The sequence below is a fragment of the Passer domesticus genome, chromosome 5 (genome assembly GCF_036417665.1).
Source record: "Passer domesticus isolate bPasDom1 chromosome 5, bPasDom1.hap1, whole genome shotgun sequence".
Lineage (NCBI taxonomy): Eukaryota > Metazoa > Chordata > Aves > Passeriformes > Passeridae > Passer > Passer domesticus.
The window spans coordinates 36,221,286-36,239,357 of NC_087478.1; the positions used below are offsets into that span (position 1 = coordinate 36,221,286).

Consider the following 18,072-nt stretch of genomic DNA (forward strand, 5'->3'; position numbering starts at 1 on the left):
TATATAATCCCCTAATTCTAGAATCAAGGCTTTGAGAGCTCAGAGATGTCCTTTGGTTTGTTTGTAGCTCATGTGAAGTGACAGGACAGGGAGTGCTGGATGCAAGGAAGGGAAGCCACCCAAAGACAGCAGCACTTTGCTGATGGGGGCAGGCTGGTGAGCAGCACTGATGAGGGCTTGAGAGGTGGCAGTGTGCTATTGCAGTGTGATATTGCTATTGCTGGCCACACCCTGAAGTCCTCATGCTACTATTTGCTGAAGCAGGCTGTTAACATCAGATGGTTTGTCTGTATATACAGAGTGAGGTGGGTGAGGTATATACAGAGTAAGAGCATCAGTATTTGATGTCTTACAGTGAGGGAGAGAACTGTAAACTACAACTAAAGAATATGATTTAAACAACAATTTGAAGGGAAAAAAGGGGGTGAGGGGTTGGACAAGAAGACAGGTCTCTTGGCTTATAGCTAGAATGGATTTTAACACAGAAGAGCATTGTGGGTACAAGAAGATTCAGCTGCCTTTTGATTCAGTGTTTTGGCCAACTCATCGCTTTTCTTGTTTTTGGCTGAGTGGCTGTAGTGGCTTGTTTCCACGGTCATCGTTGGCTCATCAGCTTTTCTCAATTCTTTGGCATTTTCAAAGGGACCAATTAAGGCCATTTCCTTGAACTTCATCATTAGGGACAGAGCTCAGTTTGTGCATTCTGGTTACTTGCCAGATCTGGTGCAGCTGTCCCATGTTTGGGGACTTATGTGCAGCTTTGTTTTGTGGAACTGGGATTTCTCCTGTCAGCAGAAGAAAAGTATTCTACCTGACTTGAATTTCCCCAGGCCTAGAATGATACCCAAGAGGAAACTGGAACCCATGTTTCTTTTATTTTAAATAGATCTGCACAAACATCTGCTTTAAAGGGGGCTTTGAATTACTGGGAGCAGGAGCAAATGGGAGAACTCCTTAGGGTATGGGAACATTTTGTAATGCATAGGATTTGGGTCTTAATTTGAGTTTAGCCAAAAAAAAGGTGTCAAAATATTGATCTTTCCAAATCCTCTGCAGCATGTATTAGAGTTGGCTGCTGAGATTTTACTTCAGTTTGCATCAGGATCGTTGATACAAGTCTCTAATACAAACACTACTAAAAGGTTCATTTTTCTTCTTTAGCAGGGCTTCTAGTGCTCTTGAGTTTTCAGTTTCATATTTTTTTCCTGACTATTACTTACTAAAAATACACATTTAATGAGTTACCTTTTTGGCTGGATAGATATTTCATGGTGTGGTCAGTGATGTTTATTGAACAAAGCTACAGCCTGGGTCAAAAGTGGTGCAAAATTGCAACTGTGCATTCCTAATAACTTTTAACAGGAAAGTAATGTTGAAGAAATATAGTCACCACCCTACAGTACCTGGCAGTGGGTGCTTTCTCCTACTTGAAGATTTCTTGGCATCACATCTCATGTGAGGAAATGAAACATATTAGATTTTTCAGATGAGAAGGGAGGTATACAGGATATTTTAATCACTGTTACTCCAGCCAGGAGTCAAGCTCCACACATCTGCTCATCCCACCAGTGGGATCAGGGAGAGAACTGTAAGGGTAAAAGCCAGAAAACCCATTAGTTGAGGTAAAGACAGTTTAATATGGAAAGCAGGAGCTGCGCACACAAGCAGAGCACAACCAGGAATGAACTCATCACTGCCCATAGGCAGGTGTTCAGCCATCTCCAGGAGAGCCCCATCAGGACTTGGAATGACAATCACATTATTTCAAACATCACCCCCTTCTTCCTTCTTCCCCCCTTTATATACTGAGCATGATGTCAGATGGTCTGGAACACCCCTTTGGTCAGTTTGGGTGACATGTGCTGGCTGTGTCTCCTCCCAGCCCCCCAGGCACCCCCAGTTCCCTCACCAGTGTGGCAGCATGAAAAGCAGCAAAGGCCTTGGGTCTGTGTAAGCCCTGACCAGCAATAACAAAAATATCTCCATGTTACCAACCCTATGTTCAGCACAAGTCCAAAACACAGCCCCACACCAGCCACTGTGAAGAAAATTAGGTCTGCCCCAGCCAAAACCAGCACACTGTTCAGGAAGTTAAGATCAAAGAGCAGAAATGATGTTTCATCTTTGTTTTTTTGGTTTTTTTTTTTTTTTTGTTTTTTTTTTTTTTTTTTTTAATGAATTAAACAAGTTATTTGTTCCTGTCCTGGGCTCTGGCAGCCTGAAATGCATGGATCTGGTAATGGCTGTTTTGCAGTAACAGATTCCTTCTCTCTTTTTTCCTTTTCCCAGCTCACCTATTTGTTTCAAATATATCCATCAGTTTTTCTAGCAGGGTTTAATTGAAAAATACAGAAGTTATCTGTTTCCAGATAGTAGTATATTTAGGAATGAAAATTCAGATTGGCCCAGGTTACGCTGTACAAGCAGTAAATGTACTTCTGCTACAGAAAATCACTCCATTTGCAATGTTTTGAATGAATGAGCAATCAAAGTGATAGATGTCATGCTTTTATAGTTTTTTTTTCCCTCAGAAAGGATTATAAAAAAAAAAATCATACATTTATTTCCAATTCAGTACTCACCTGGATTCTGTTCTGAGATGTGCAGAAGCTGCATCCTACTTGTGTTTCTGGTACACGTTTCAGCAAGTCACCTCACTGGGGGTTATACCACATGAATATGTTGATTTCTGCCCAGGACCACGCATGTATTCCCCATGTACTGTGTACCAACACCCTGTGGTGAATAAACACTGGTCCAAGGGGTCCCATCAAAGGCAATCATTTGACAGAACTGGTTTTGGATGAGGCAATGAACTTGGGCCTCCCTCTGCATCCGTGAAACAATCTTCTGCTTTTGGAAAACTGACTAAGAAGCTTATTTGCCAGTAGATTTCTGTGCTGAACAAATGAATGCAGGAAGTAAGGGGAACTAAGTACAAGAGCAGATGTAGGTAAGGAGTTAATAGCCCAGAAGGAACAATGAAAGTTTTAGGATGTGGAGGTTTTTCCCCACTGCAGTGCTACAACTCTCTTATATTGTGAAAGGCAAGATGGTTAACCATAGCTGTGTTACTATAATGTTATAAAATGGATGGGATTGTATCTTTCAAGGAGACTGTCTAAAGATCCAGTAGCATGGATAACTAACTGCAAATTTCTCCGCATGACAAGACTAAGTTGTAATAACAACTTGGGAATAATTCTGGTACATTTTTCCATTAACAAAAGTTTAATTTCTGGAACTTTGACAGGTTTTTAAAGTAACGTAGACATTTCTTACCACTGAAACCCACATCTTTATTACAAAGCCAAGCTGTTCTCTCTGAAACCGCATTATGCGTGTTGTAACAGTACTCTCCCACAGATGATGAATACTTAGGACATATTTTTCCATGTGAATCATCCATTCACTTAAAAATAAATTCTCTTATTAAACAAAATACAACCATGTGACATGTTTTGTAGGTTAGTCTCTCCTTTTCATTAGATTACCAATGTTTTTTTACCATCTAAAATAATTTTCTGATGATTTAATTATTTTTCCTCCTTACCCCTTTCTCCTCTTCTTTTCAGTGTAATATAAAGCAGTTTCCAGCCTCCCTTTGTTGCAAGCACAGCTCAGTAAAATCAGTGACCAAGAACTGATCCTCATGAGTGCAAATAGAACCGTAGTGTTCCTCGAAACCAATGGTCACACAGCTGTATTTGAAATTGCCTGACTGTATTTCTCTGCTGGATAAAGCCCTTTAAGAGAGAGCCCATCATTGCAGTTCCCAACTCTGGTCCCTGAAGTCTCCACAATTTTTTTTTCCCTTCAAAACTAGAAGGTTGCAAGGGGACACAAAAAGCATATGTTGTTGTAATGCTGGTGCTCTGGGTGAGCATCCATCACCAGATGCTAAGCCTTGCCACAGGTGATATGGTTTTCATGGTTATTATCTGACTGTTTCACAGCCCCAGATAAAAGATAAACAACATCCTAAGTTCCAGGACTGATTACTTTTGATAATTGTTCTGCTGCTTGCTTTGTGCAATTTACTTCTATAAATACACACTAGGGGAATCATTTGTCTAGTGTACCATGGCACAGTAATTTCCTATATAATTTTATCCAACTGCTGCAGGAACTCATTTGAGCAATTGTTAATTAATCATTAGCAGTCATTAACATTGGGTAGCAATGATTGCTAATCAAGATTTTCATGCTGCGTTTTTTATTTCTGAAAGTTCCTAATTAATCAAATTAGTAACATTTTTTTGTTATTTGAGAAAAAGAAACAGTATGTTTCTAGCAGAACTGTTAGTTGCATCTTTGCCTTTAAAATCTTTGCATGCCTTCACTCTGGCTGCTTTTTTGCTGCATAAATTGCTGGGAAATATTTTGCAGTTTAAATTAACAATGCTCTCCCATTGTTCATGCTATTGGCAATTATGCTGCTAGGAATAACCATGAAAGTAGTGACACCACTCCAACTATTTCCCTTATGGGTAATTTTCTTCGCCTCATACCTCATGTCTTTGAAAAAAAAAGAAAAAAACTCAGATATTTATAGTGCTTTCAATGCCAGCTTTTTCTTGGTGGTGTAGCTAGTAATAATCTATTTTTCTATTAGTGTACCATTGTGGCCCGTCACCACCATGCTTGTAGATGAGGTAGATGTTGCTACCTCAAGATTTTGTGCAGCTCCTCAATGGAGCAACATTTAATTCCGATTTTCTCTTGCGCTGAGTAGACTTTGCAGAGTCCCCTGTATTGTATTTGTGGGGAACCCTCACAGCAGGAAGGAATGATGAATCTGACTCCATGTTCTCTGAAGGCTAATTTATTATTTTATGATACTATATTATATTAAAGAATACTAAGCTATACCATATGAAAGAATACAGAAAGGATACTTACTGAATGCTGAAAAGATAATAATGAAAACTCGTGACTCTTTCCAGAGTCCTGACACAGCTTGGCCCTGATTGGCCATTGAATCAAAACAACTCACACCAGAATCCAATGAGACAATCACCTGTGGGTAAACAATCTCCAAACACATTCCACATGTGAGCACAACAGATGAGAAGCAAATGACACAATTATTGTTTTCCTTTTTCTCTGAGCCTTCTCGGCTTCCCAGGAGAAAAATCCTGGGTGAAGGGATTTTGCAGAAAATGTGAATGTGAGACCCTTAGAAAGAATAGAGTGGCACAACCAATGGATGACACTGGGATGGAAACTTTCCCTTAGGGAGAAAGCTTGGCCAGGTGTCTCTGCTTTCCTTCCTCCACCCCTTTTCCTGCTACCCTGGATAGCAATGGTGGTGGGAAGAAGGAGTAAAGGTTGAGCAGAGCTACAGCTGGGCTGCACCACATCTCCTGCAAGATCCTTCACCTTCTGTAGCTTGGCCAGGCTGTACCAGACCCACACAGAACGTAGGGTAACCATGTGGGACAAACTGGACCTAGAGAGTCCAATATTTCCCCTTTCTGGGGCAATGGAGAAGCAGCCCAGAAGCTGTCAGGCTAGCAGTGGAACCTTTGCAAGCACTGGGAGCACAAGGACAGTGGGCTTCCTAAATTGGCAACAGGATCAGCTCCAGCACCTCAGTTTTAGGCAAGAAACTCCTATATATGTGCCTTCACCCTGGCCAGATATGTTAATAATTAACTCACAGAGCTGTGAAGTACTTGAACAAGAAAAGAGCAGCATATTTGAACAGCACCTAAATCTAGCTGAGCCTACCTCCGTGAGGCCAGAGTGAGCTGCTGGATGGGTGTGACCCACCAGCCCTGGGATGGAGAGATTAGCCACTCCTGCCACTGTGGTTACTGAGATAACCTGACCACACACTCGCCTCACTGGCAGCTATAAAGAGTAAGGTTGGCACGTCCCTTGACAGTGAAATGCTATTTAATTGCACTAACACTTTATCACTGCTGCTTGCTGCACAAATACTTGCTATTACATCCATTATAAAAACATGTTTCCTATAGAGCTACAGATTGCAAGGCTATGAAAAGTAAAAAACTGAAATCAGGGTGATCTTTTTTCAAGGAATTCCAGAAGAATGAACAATAATTTGCCACTAATTGCAAAGAAGCTTTGATAAAAACTCTGAACAGATTCCCAATAGCACATATTTTCCAGAGGCTGCCTGGTAATTTTCAGTAAAACCCAAGAACAATATGACTATTAACTTGTATGTTAAATGTCATCCAGATTTGTTCATATCATTCTCCTCTGCACTGCATTTTTTCTGGGCATGCTTTCATAATTTATGGTGTGTGGCCACATTTGGGCTCGCTCAGTTTTACACCCATGGAAAAACACTAGATGAAGGTCAAATGAAGCCCATGGGGATGGTGATTATCTTTCCTATTTAAGTCTTCTTTTGAAAGCACCAAAGTTACCTTCTAGCCTGTGGCTTCATTTGAAGACAGATTGCACAGACCTCTTCCCACATAAAGGTGCAGTCGATATTTCCTTGAAAGGAACAAGGTCAGGCGCAGTGATGGCATTTGATGGCACGGTGAACCCCACAGGGATGGCTGGTGGCACTGTGTGCAAGGGCATGCTAAATAATGGGATGTGCTTGTTGAGAGAAACCCCAAACCTCTTTGTGCTTGGCTGGTGCTGCTGATACTGTTTGATGGCTATAAATGTTCAGAAAATTGCCAGCTATTTGTGAGGCTGTGCTGAAGGCTTCCCAACTCTAGTAATGCTGTTTTCAAAATGCTGTTTTGTTGTGAGTATTATACAAGGTAAAGGTTGGGTCTGCTTAGATTTGTTGCCTTTTAAACTTCCGATAGCACCAATCAATACCAAATGACTTATGTTACCAGCCAAAGAGACCAATGGATGGTTGAAACAATTTGTAATACCTCATGGGAAAGTTAATTGTTCAAATTATTCAGTGAATATTGCAAGTTCTCAGACAAATAGAACATTTGACTATTTTGTCATTATGAAAGATGTATATCTGTGCAGAATATTATTTAAATTAATATTTCAACTGATTCATGTTTTATTTCTTCTGTGTAGCTGGCCTGGTTTTGTCCTTTTGATAGAGGAAGTAAAAATGTATGAACGTGTTCTGATTCCCCAATTCCCTATTTAATAAAGCTTATTAAAAAATTAAAAACAAGCTTTAAGGCACATCCTTCTGTGTGGTTAGTTCTCTTAAGAAGATTAGCAGACAATCCTAGCTGTGCTGTGATCCCAGCTGCCAGTGGCTGAAAGGCTGGGATGCACAAGTCATTAAAAAATGTAGTTATTGATATTTTTAAGTTGTCTAAATTAGGAGAGGTCCTGATATTGCCTGAACTGGGAGATATGCATGATAGTCATTAGTTCAAATTCTTTGCTGATATAAAGCCACAGAAAGAAGCACAACTGACTCCAAAGATCTAGAAAGACCTTTAGCATAAGACTTTTTATTTAAAAATAAAAATACCAGCCATTATAGTTTTGTGTTAAATAAGGGTCTGTGCAGATGAGATTCTTTGTATGCTACATGGTATTTCCTAAGCATGTAGCTAAGGTTTATTGTCTGTGTCCTGCTCTAAGGTGTCCTTTCCAATTCATGATTTTGGTGTGGCCACCACTCTTTTCAGCTATCTGTTGGTCTGAAGGTACCAAAGAGAAATTTTGTATGAGTCTCTTACAATTTAAATGTACTCTGATTTTAAATGTAGGAAAACAGTAGATGCTGATGTATTTTTTTCCTGAAAAATAACATGCAGCTTGTCATTTAATGAAGCCTCCTCGAGAATTTTTGTATGAAAGAAAATGGCTTGTACCCCAGCAAAGCACTGACACTTTGCTGGGACATGTTGGTCTAATTTTTTTGTGGATGAGAATGTGACCAGGTAGAGCAGCAGGCTGTACCAAGAGAGGAGATTGTGTTTTTCCTGGAGACAGCAGTTTTCCCCTGCATTAAGTTACAGAAGCTGGTTTGTGGGATACAGCTGAAGAGCCAGGTTGTCTCTCTGGTTTCTGGAAGCTTTTTCCCAAAAGGCCAAGCTGGATTTAACTGCACTTGAACATTAAATTAAATGGCAACTCAAGCTTCCTAAAGTACCTGAAAATCTGGTGTGAATGCTTTCCACATACTTGATCGAAGGTGTGTATCTTACCCCTGGGACGAGCAAAGATAAGGATTGAAGGCTTGAAAACCATTGCAAATGTTTGCTGCTGGTTTTTTAAATAGAAAATCCATTATAGCTGCAATTCTGGGGCAGGCACAAAGTGAAGATGCACAGGTAGGACTGTGAGACAAGCTCTGGTAAAGGGCTGAGAGGGTCAGAGCATGTGCATCAGCTTCCCCCATTCACTTCTCAGCCTCTGAGTAGGTTCTGCTACAAAAGACAATGGTTACTGACATATTTATTGAACTGGAATAGTCAAAATGCAATCTGTCAACTTTAGGCTAACAACAGGGAAAAACCAGCCAAATAATACACCACAATAATACCCGCCATTAAACAAAAAAACTGTTTTTCATCAAGACAAATTACAACTCTGCACCTCAATTCTCCTATTGTCAGAAAGCACTAAGGTGACAAAATGCTTATCCTTTCAAACATTTATGGAAAAGGACATAGATAGCTCTAGCAGCTTCATTTTTGCTGATTTATGTCCTTTTGTGTAACAAGATATTTTTAAATTACACCCTTCTAATAACTTTATGGAACAGCTATAATTTCTTTTCTCCCTCTTTTACTGTGCTTTGTAAAGTCACATTACACTGCAACATTTAAAGTATGGACAGAATTTGGCACTACCTCATACCAAATGTACTTTTCAGGAACAAAAATAATAAATGCCCGGGAAATTGCTGTTTTTACTGTTATTGCCCCTTAAATCCATAGAAAGGGGGAAAAATACACTGCGAAGTTGATAAAAGACCTACCAGCTCAATCTGGTTTTCAAACACAGAGGAAACTTCGGTGATATTTTCTGCAAGCAGGAAATTCTCAAACTAAGAAAATTTCATTTAGAAGCCTCTGATATAAATGGTGAGCTTATTTGTACTTTGCCCTCTATTCTGCATATACATTTTCCATGTTTTTGTCCTTGTATTAGGTGGTCCATTTGAGGCCAGGCAGATTTTGTAAGGCCAAAACCTCAGTTGTCATGTGATGTATGAATCAATTTTGCTTCAATAAGGAGCTCTAAAAGCAGCAAAGCAATCTGATATTTCTTCTATAAGAAGCAAATAATCTTCCACAAACTGAAAACCCTTTTTTTTGTTGTTGTTGCTTAATGATAGTATTATATTCTCTTCCTGACTTACATGTTTTGGCCCTTCCAAAGACCCTTTATCTTCCAATTAGTTTCCCCATTACATGTATAATTACAGACAAATCAGATTATGGTTATTAGCATATATTAAAAGTCATTTTACTAATTTCTGAGGGCATATTCCTACAAGGGATAACATAGAAATTAGAAGACTAATTAGGCCAAAATTACCTTTGCTAATGAATCTAAGCAGTAGTTAAATCCTTGAACAAAAGAGACTTTTTTGCGCTTTGGAGGTTGAAGGTATGGTTCTCAGGAACCAACTTAAGGAATAAATCTGTGGAGTTTCAATATCTAGAAAGGGTTCAGCTCCAAAACACCTGAGCTGATTCTCTGAAAATCTGCTGCCATTGGGTCTAACTGTGTGTGCTGGAGAGTCTCATAAAATAGCTCTCAGTGAAGTACAGCTCTTTCCTCTGCTTTTGGGACCCACGAGGAAAAAGAAGAAGGGTTCAGGAGTGAATGCCAAATATTATTTGTGATGTGAGGTTATGATCAGGCAAGAACAACAGGACCCCCCCCACCAGGATAAAGGCAGGGTGTGTGTTTATGTGATGGCCCCTGTTTCCCAGGTAAAGGGATGTTGCCTTAGCCGTTGATGCAGGGTCATAGTCAGTGTCAAAGACAGAAACCTGCAGTGGAGGAGTTCCTTGTGCCTGTCTGTCCATGTCATGTGTGCACTGGTCCCACTCCCTTGTTGAGCAAGAAAGTATTCTGAGCTCAGGAACAGTTGTAACAGAGCAAAACACCTCTAGGTTTCAAAATACAAGCCCAGAGCTCAGGAAACCCATTGTGATTTGAGGTCGTGCAATGGGTACACAGCCTTTGAAGGTTAGTTAATCTCAAACCTTCACATGCATTTGAGTTGTTGAATCTCCTTGAAATTAGGAGCCAAAATACCTTTGAGGGCTCGCATCTCAGTATCCCCATCATAGAGTGCTCTGTCTACATAGAGGAAAAAATTACTTTCTGCTTCAGATATGCTAAGTATGCTGAAGAGGGAGGAGTGGTTCAACAATAGAAATGAACGGCAATAAAAGTCCTTAAGATCTACCAACTAAGAACTGCCAGAGCTGTTGCTGGGATAGGTATCTGTGCTTCTTCTGGAACAGAGTGCTTTGTCTCCTCATTCTTAATTGGAATGTATATTCATTCCTGTTTAACAGCCATGGTTTCAGATGATAATTACCCACTGAAAATTTGGGCCTCTGAGCTTAAGCTTTCCAGACCATGATTCTACCCCAGATTAATTGTATTTAGATGTGTAGTTAACAAAGAGCAGCTATTCTTGTAGGCAGGGAAAATCTCTCGTCATCTGAAGGAAAAAGGAAAAAAGTGATAGATTGTTTTGAACAGCTTTGGTGTCAAAATGGGTGGGAGCAAGTAAAGACTGAAATAGTATAGGAAAATAGTCCTTGGAGAGGTGACAAGACTTTTGGAATTCCAGTGAAGCTAGCCAAGGTTTGGGTATGATAGTTTCCATATGTATTAGTGGTTTGCACAACCATTTCTCCATTTTCTGCATGAAATGAGGCATTGCTGCACATGGTGATCCTGTTCTTTGTACACGCTGGAAAACCTCCCCAGGTAAGGAGGTGGCTGCACCTCCAGTGCTCTGCTACAGGTGAGGGTGTGAGAGGAGTGAGCATGTAGAAGGGAACAAGCTTTAACTTGCAAAGGTATCCATTGGAAGTGATGGGGTTGATCTGTCCGACAGCCAGACAGCTTTTTCCTTAAAAAAATAAAGAATAAGAAAAGACCTGGTACTGCAGTCACTGAGCATGTGTGTATGTAGGCTGAGCTGACTCCCAGCTATGTGCCTCAAGCTGTTAAGATTGAGGCAGCAAGCAGTATCAAAGAACTATACATTTCAACAGGAATATTATAGACTCAGAAACTGAAAGGAGAAGAGAAGTAGGTAAAAGGGGTAAAACACTTTTGGGAGGAATTGAGTCACATGAGGGGCTTGTAACTGTTTTTCAAATCTATCTCAAGTCCAAGGGCAGTTTTCAACACGACACTGGTAAAATAGCCTTGACTTTAGAAATTAGTTTAATTTTCAACACAATAACATAATTTTTTAATTACCAGTTTGGAGTTTGAGGAAATGAAGGTGATTAAACAAAGAGGAAAACACCTTTCCTCCCCATTCTCCTAACTCAGCTTAAGTCAGACACCTCCCAAGCCTTAGATTTCTTTGTTTCTGCCAGCCCTCACACCCAGCCCCTTCCATGCCCTGTGGTGAGGTGATAGGCACTGCTGAATGGTAGATCTGTGCATAAGAGTTTCTTTCAACTACTAGTTCATTCTTACTTTTTTTCCATCTGTTCACCAGCTGCAAGAATGTCCCTGCCCTGATGTGGGTCATCTGAGGTAGTGCCCCAAGCACAGAGCAGCTTCTCCCAGAACTGCATCACCAGAGTGCTGCCAAGGAGGGGAGAGCAAAGTATCAAGGGTGAGCAGTAGGTGCAGAAGAAATGCAAAGGAGGTCAGAGCTGAATGCATGAGCTGGTAGTGGTTTGGAAAGTGGAGGTAACATCCCCCGGTGCTCAGCAAGAAGTGTGTCTGACAGAGGGGTACACACTCCTGTCCAGACAGCAGGCCAGGAGGGCCTTGGGCTGGGAGTCCAGCTCCAGGAGTTTGCAGGAAAACATCCAAGCCCAGGATGAGGTTGACAGGGTTAGGTTATATTACGCCCTTCCTTTAAACATTTCCTTTTGGCTAGGTCAGGTTTCTGCCTCTTAACCTCCAATGCTGGCATAGTCAAGGACTGTAAATCCCTCTCTGGAAGGCAGCCAGCTGAAAAGCTGGTCACTACTGCAGCAGCTTGTTGTGGTTTTAGGTCTGTTTGCTTGTTCAGAAGACACTATTGCCATCCCTGCTCTATGTACAGTGGTTCCCAAGTCCAGTTTTTGTGGAAGAAAGCTAAATTCTAGGCAGAATTGGGTGAATGGGTGTTATGCCCACTATTACTGGGCAGAGACTAAGAGACTATATAAAAAGAAAAAGCTGAGAAAATCCTGGAGAAGGAAAGCAAAATTCCCTTCAGGAATTTATTGTCTTATATCCTGAGTGATGAATTCACGAGTTCATGATATCCATTTTCCCTGGTGCCACTCAGCACCTGTGCTTCCTCTTCACCAAAAAGTTTTCCTTCCTATGGACTCGTACAACAGTTTGTCCTGGCACCTGTGAGCTCGGTGGCAGCCCTTTGGCAATGACATAAAGCAGCCACAAACCACAGCTTAGGCTGAGCTCTCTGGCACTGGGAAAGCCTGGACATCAAAAAATTACCATCTTCACTTGGAGGAGACCTGCCTTGAGCCCAGCATGAATGGAGCAGCTGGAAACCTTCTAAGATGTGTCGTTCCCAATCTTTTTTACTCCTCCCTGACTGTGCTGGGGGTTGCTGTTGTTTGATCTGTTTGTCCTTGTCCTCTGAAGTGGGCACCCCTCAGAGGGGTGTCCTTGAGCTTCAGGGAGCTGGACTTGTTCACACACACCATCTATAGCCATCACTGCAGCACATATTTAATCTCTTTAGAACATTTTCTTAGCCTCAGGAAGGTTTTCTGTTAGGGCAAGCCCTAGGAGATAGCCTGATTAAGCTTGAGTGCCTGCAATTTCACTGCCTTGGGAAGAAACAGTTTCTGCAACATAATATGCAACAATTTATAAGGCTTTTCTTCCCTGTGGCACTTAGACAATATGTCAAGTGCAAAGAATTCCAGCCAAATATAGAATTCTAAACACAAAGAACCTTAATTAATTTTCTGTAAGAATTTATCATGAGGGAATCAGTGGGAGGTGGGAAGCAGAGCTTTTAGCTGTGTTTAATTTTCCTTTCATTTTCCTGTATGTGACAGTAGATGTCTCTCATCATGGCTCTTTCTCGTAAGCATGCTCAGATGCAGCTAGAAGCTGGTTAGACTGTGACAGATGGTACCAAACCTCTATTGTTTGGCTGGAGGTGGGTATTCTGGAATGGTTTTGCTTTGAAAACAGCTCTCCTCCAAACTTTCCATTCTCTCTGAAGTCCAGGAAAGGTTTCCAGTGAGGCAGGAATCCTTGTAGTGATGTAATGAGTGTAAATCTACCATTACTCTGAGATCCTTTCTATAGGCTGAAAGATGGAAGAACTCAGAAGCATTCCCATGCCTGGTTAAGCATTACTGCTGAGCCATTGCTAGAATGTTGTGCTCCAGGACAAAGCTTTCACCAAAGAGCACAGACGCTGCCGGTTGCAATTACAGCTGGCCGGGAGCTCCAGCTAGGCTTACCCTAGAAATGTTGGCTGCAGCAGGAATGTTGGCTGGGGTAGAGGCATGTGTTTTAATACAGAAAATCAGTGCCAGCAGCAGCCGTAGTGTAGATGCAGCCATGCTAACACAAGTGCTCTTGCCAGCACAGTGTATACAAAGTATAAGAGCCACAGACTCCCTTTCCAGAGCTTGGCATACACGTGGGGAATTGAACTAGAACCTCCTGTGCAAGTTGCAGAGCTGAATCCTTGGAGGAGGAGTTATTGTCTCTGAACTGGGCATAACACACCAGCCAGGGGATGGTGGCTGCTGCTGTCCTGAGCAGAGCCCCAGAAACCAGTGGTTCCCACTGGTGGAGTAGGTTGCACCTTCAAACAGGGACAAACTTTGGGTGCAGAAGGAGCTGGTTCTTCCTGTGAGCTGGGGATTGCATGGATGTGCCTGTACTGACATCTGGTCTACTGAGAGCTCAAATCAGGACTAATCCCCATTATTGGTAAGTCCTTACAAAAATTCTGCTAAGAAGGGTAAATCTTGGTAAACAGCCGTTCCACTTGGCAAGAGTCACGGCCAGCTGGCTGAAGGAGGCTGAGATAGCTGGTGCTGACTGTTTCTTCAAACTGAGCACCCGCAAGGCCCTTCAAAAAGCACCCCCATCAATATGTTTCCAGAGCCAGCACATTGCAAAAGCCGAAGGGATCTTGGGTAGAAGAGATTTTGTTTGTTGCTGGGGAGCCTGACATCCTGTAAGAACAGCTTACCTTGTTAGAGGCTAGCGGGTGCCAGTGGGAGGGAATTTGTGTTTGCTAGACAAATGTAAATTCCAGTGAGGAGATTAAACTTGTAAGAGTCTTATGGAAAATAAACATCCTGGTTAGGGAGGGAGGCTGGAGAAACAACGCTAAGTATAATCATTGAATGCTTTGCCTCAGCAAAGAGTATTAATGGATAACTTGATATCCAAAGTGCTAAAGAAAACCTCAAAAGCCCATTTGAAAGGAGTTAAAGAAACTCTGTGTGTGTATAAGATAAGGAAAGAGGCCAACAAACACAGCACTGTTGAAGGTGCTGGGAGTGATTTAACAGACAGGAAGATCCAAAAAGCTGTTAAGGCTGTAGGAGACCCTACTTGCAAGGGAAATGGGATTCTGATTTTCCCAGTCTGAGGTGCAGGATACAAGCAGGAAAAAAACATTTTATTCTCAATGAAAACATAACTATTGGACTAGAAAGGAGCAGAGTCAAAGCCCTGACACCCTTGCTTCTATTATACTCTGTAATTTTTTCTGTCTAATGCATATGCTTTCAGGAAGGAGTAGGATGATAGGGCAGAGGGTTTAGTCCTGCCAGACCTTTCTTTGAGAATCTCTTTCTCACACAAGAAAAGAAAAGAAAAGAAAAGAAAAGAAAAGAAAAGAAAAGAAAAGAAAAGAAAAGAAAAGAAAAGAAAAGAAAAGAAAAGAAAAGAAAAGAAAAGAAAAGAAAAGAGAAAAGAAGCAAGTATTTTGTACAGCCAACTTCACTTTTGTTCCTGAAAAGATTATAGGATATGTCTTCTTAGAATCCATTTACAGACATGAGATGGGCAAGAAGGTACTCAGAAATAATCAACATGGATTGCCTTTTACAACAGTGTGACTGTGGAGAAGGAGAGAGCCATGTAGGCAATACATCATGACTTTATTAATGATCTTGGTGCCATCCATCACCCACAGCATTCTCATTTGGAAGCTGAAGAAATATGGACTAGAGAAACAAAATGCTTGGGGGACTGAAAAGCAGGTGAACCTCTGGACTCAAAGGGTGGCTCACATCTGATTGGTTGTCACTTACAAGAGGAGTACTGAAGATGTTGCTTAACTTTTTCATCAGCAGCCTGAATGATTTCACAGAATGAACCATCAGTGAATTTTTACAAGATATTTAATTAAAATTAACATTTGACAAGATGAGTGGCAGAGCTTACATCTAAAACACCTTTGCTAAACATAAGGACCAGGCCAACCTAAACAGCTCAAATAGTTTGACAAGGAGAAATGCAGAGTTTTGCACCTGTTGCAGAATAACCCCATGTATCAGCACAGGCTGGGAAGTGACTGACTGGTGGTAGTCCTGCCCAAAAAGTCCTGGGTGTTTATGGAGGATGGATGCCAACAGGGCACTCTCATTGCAGATAAGTCAACCACCATGTCACTTGCAAATAAGCAGAAACCTAATGTTGCTTTCCATTAGGAAGAGTCTTGGGATGGCAACAATCCCGCTTTGAGCATGAGATTGGGGTAGATGGCATTTAAAGGTATATTCTAACCCACACATCCATGATGCTACAGCTTCAATATCAACAGCAGCTTATCTTTAAATGTTTTTTTTTTCTCCAGCAAATATGTATGAAAGACTCCACTCTGTAGATATACATCTAGTGTGGAATTTAAGACAGTACTTCAATTTTCCACATAGAGCCCTCCCCAGGAAAAAACACCATGAAATCATAAGGTAGACAGAAGAATATGAATGTGTTGTGTGAAAGTTGGGAGTTGGGCCAGTTACACTCCTACCCTGAATATTTCTGGTTGTCTTAAAACTATTTGCTTTATAGCCTAGCTAATTTATGTTGGTTGTTATGAGTCTTGATAGCTGGGAGAGACTGGGTATAGTCTCTTCTAGTTTTCATTACTGGCCTGTATAATTACAGTTAATAAAAGCAATGGTTTCTTAAAATGCACTTAGTGTATTCCAGGTGTCCTCAGACAAGAGAACAGTATGTCTTGTTAAACACTCAGCCTGTACAGCAGCAGCATAAAGTCTGATATTCTCCTCTGAATCATGGGAGAGGATAATGGAGCACATCCCTTGCTGAGAACAGGGTTTGGAAATAATTTTCTCCATCTTGCTCTGGTTACCCAAAATTCATTTTGGTACACTCATTTGTACGCCCACTCTCTTTCTAAATTGAAAATGGAATGCTTTGTGCTTTTGGGGATTAGTGACTTGAGCAGAGCCACTGAGATGAGATCAAAGCTTATGGGAAAATGATGAGCTGGACTTTATCCAAATGAAAACAGAACAGAAACCTTCTCAGAGTCCTGTTGTTGCAGTGGCATGAACACCTTTGGCCCAAATTCATCCCATCACATCACAGGCAGTTAACGAGGCATCTGAATTAAGAATCTAAATGCTTTAAGTTCTCCTATTCCTGTAGTCAAGGGATCTGGAATGTCATTTATTCCTCTCACAACCTGAATTACTCTTTCAGACTGTCTCTCACTGGATGCTCAGGAAGCTTGGGTGACTCAGGATGGCACTCCAAAACTTTCATTTGGTAGGAAACTCAAGATCTAGATATTTTTCTATTGAAAGATTACAGCTTGTGGTTAATTCTGTTGATGATGATATGAGCCAGCCCAGGGCTGACACGCTGCTGATTTACTCTATCCCATCTAGAGGATGCTACAGAGGAAACGAAGGAGTCAGTAACCTCAGTGACTCTGCTGTGGACAGATAGGCAAGAAATTAGCTAAGAGTAAAATAAGAACTTGAAAAATAGTTCCACAGCTGAGCCTGCACAGCAACCTAGCACTGTCAACATGCTGCAGCTGTGCCCCCTCCATTTTCTTCCCTCTCTCTTTCTTGGAGGCATCAGGCAGGCTGTGAGGGCAGTATGGTTCGTTGCATTGGTCTGCATGTATTGAGAGAGCCTTGAGCTGTTTCCATGAGCTTCTTTGTACGTACAATGAGTCTGACTCTGTTGCTAGCCGTTTGAGACTCTGAGACAAATAGATGGAGAAAGACCTGCCATACAGATCTAGAGAGTAGCACTTCTTGCCTCTCCACCTCTTTCTTTTGTATTCTTTCAGTCTCTGGATGATCCAATCCCACTGGACATAAAAGTGTTAGGGAAATTCCCAGCCTGACCATTCACATGGCTCTCTGCCCATCACACTCCTAACAGATTTTCACTGTTGGGACTGAAGGTCCTTCACAGGGGTCAGCTCCAGGGAGCCCATGGGTACCCTGCTTGACTCCCTGCAAACTCCATTTACATTCAGACCAGGTTTCCTGACTGGTTCAACCCCAGGTTTTCCCCAGTAGCATCTCAGATGTCTCATCCCATAAAACCATTTGTTCACAGTGCAGTAACACAGAAACAGCCCAAGTTGGTGTCTCTGAAGAGAGATCTCCCAACCAAGGAACCCCATGGCTTTTACACCCTCACAGTCTACTTGTGCACAAGTCTTGCTCTTCTCCTGAGACCTCCTCTCCTGCTCGCTCCCTCAGTGTCCATCCACCTGGCTGATGCCTCTGGTCTTTGTGCATTTGTTATCCAAAGGGTTGGCAGTTCATGGCCTTTTGTCTTAGGCTCCCACCAGAGCTCAATCTGCACCTCAATCTGCATCTCCCCCAGCAGCGAGCTGCCTGCACCAGGTGTATTCCTCAACACAAACGTGAGCTGACAGGCAGTTCCCTGACCTGTGCCCCCTGTCAGCTGGGCTCTTTCAGAAGGCTGTGAAACAGTTGG

At 41.7% G+C, this 18,072-nt stretch overlaps 2 long non-coding RNA genes across 2 annotated transcripts in view; one reads left to right on the forward strand and one right to left on the reverse strand.

Moving 5' to 3' along the window:
* LOC135301336 (uncharacterized) overlaps window positions 1-18,072 on the forward strand; it is a 120,762-nt gene that overhangs the window by 13,396 nt on the left and 89,294 nt on the right. The gene's annotated exons all lie outside the window — the stretch shown is intronic.
* LOC135301335 (uncharacterized) lies at window positions 297-3,891 on the reverse strand. The gene is made up of 3 exons (XR_010363084.1): window positions 3,554-3,891; window positions 2,583-2,736; window positions 297-1,586 (listed from the first exon to the last, which is right to left on the reverse strand). It is a non-coding gene; the product is annotated as an uncharacterized LOC135301335 (long non-coding RNA).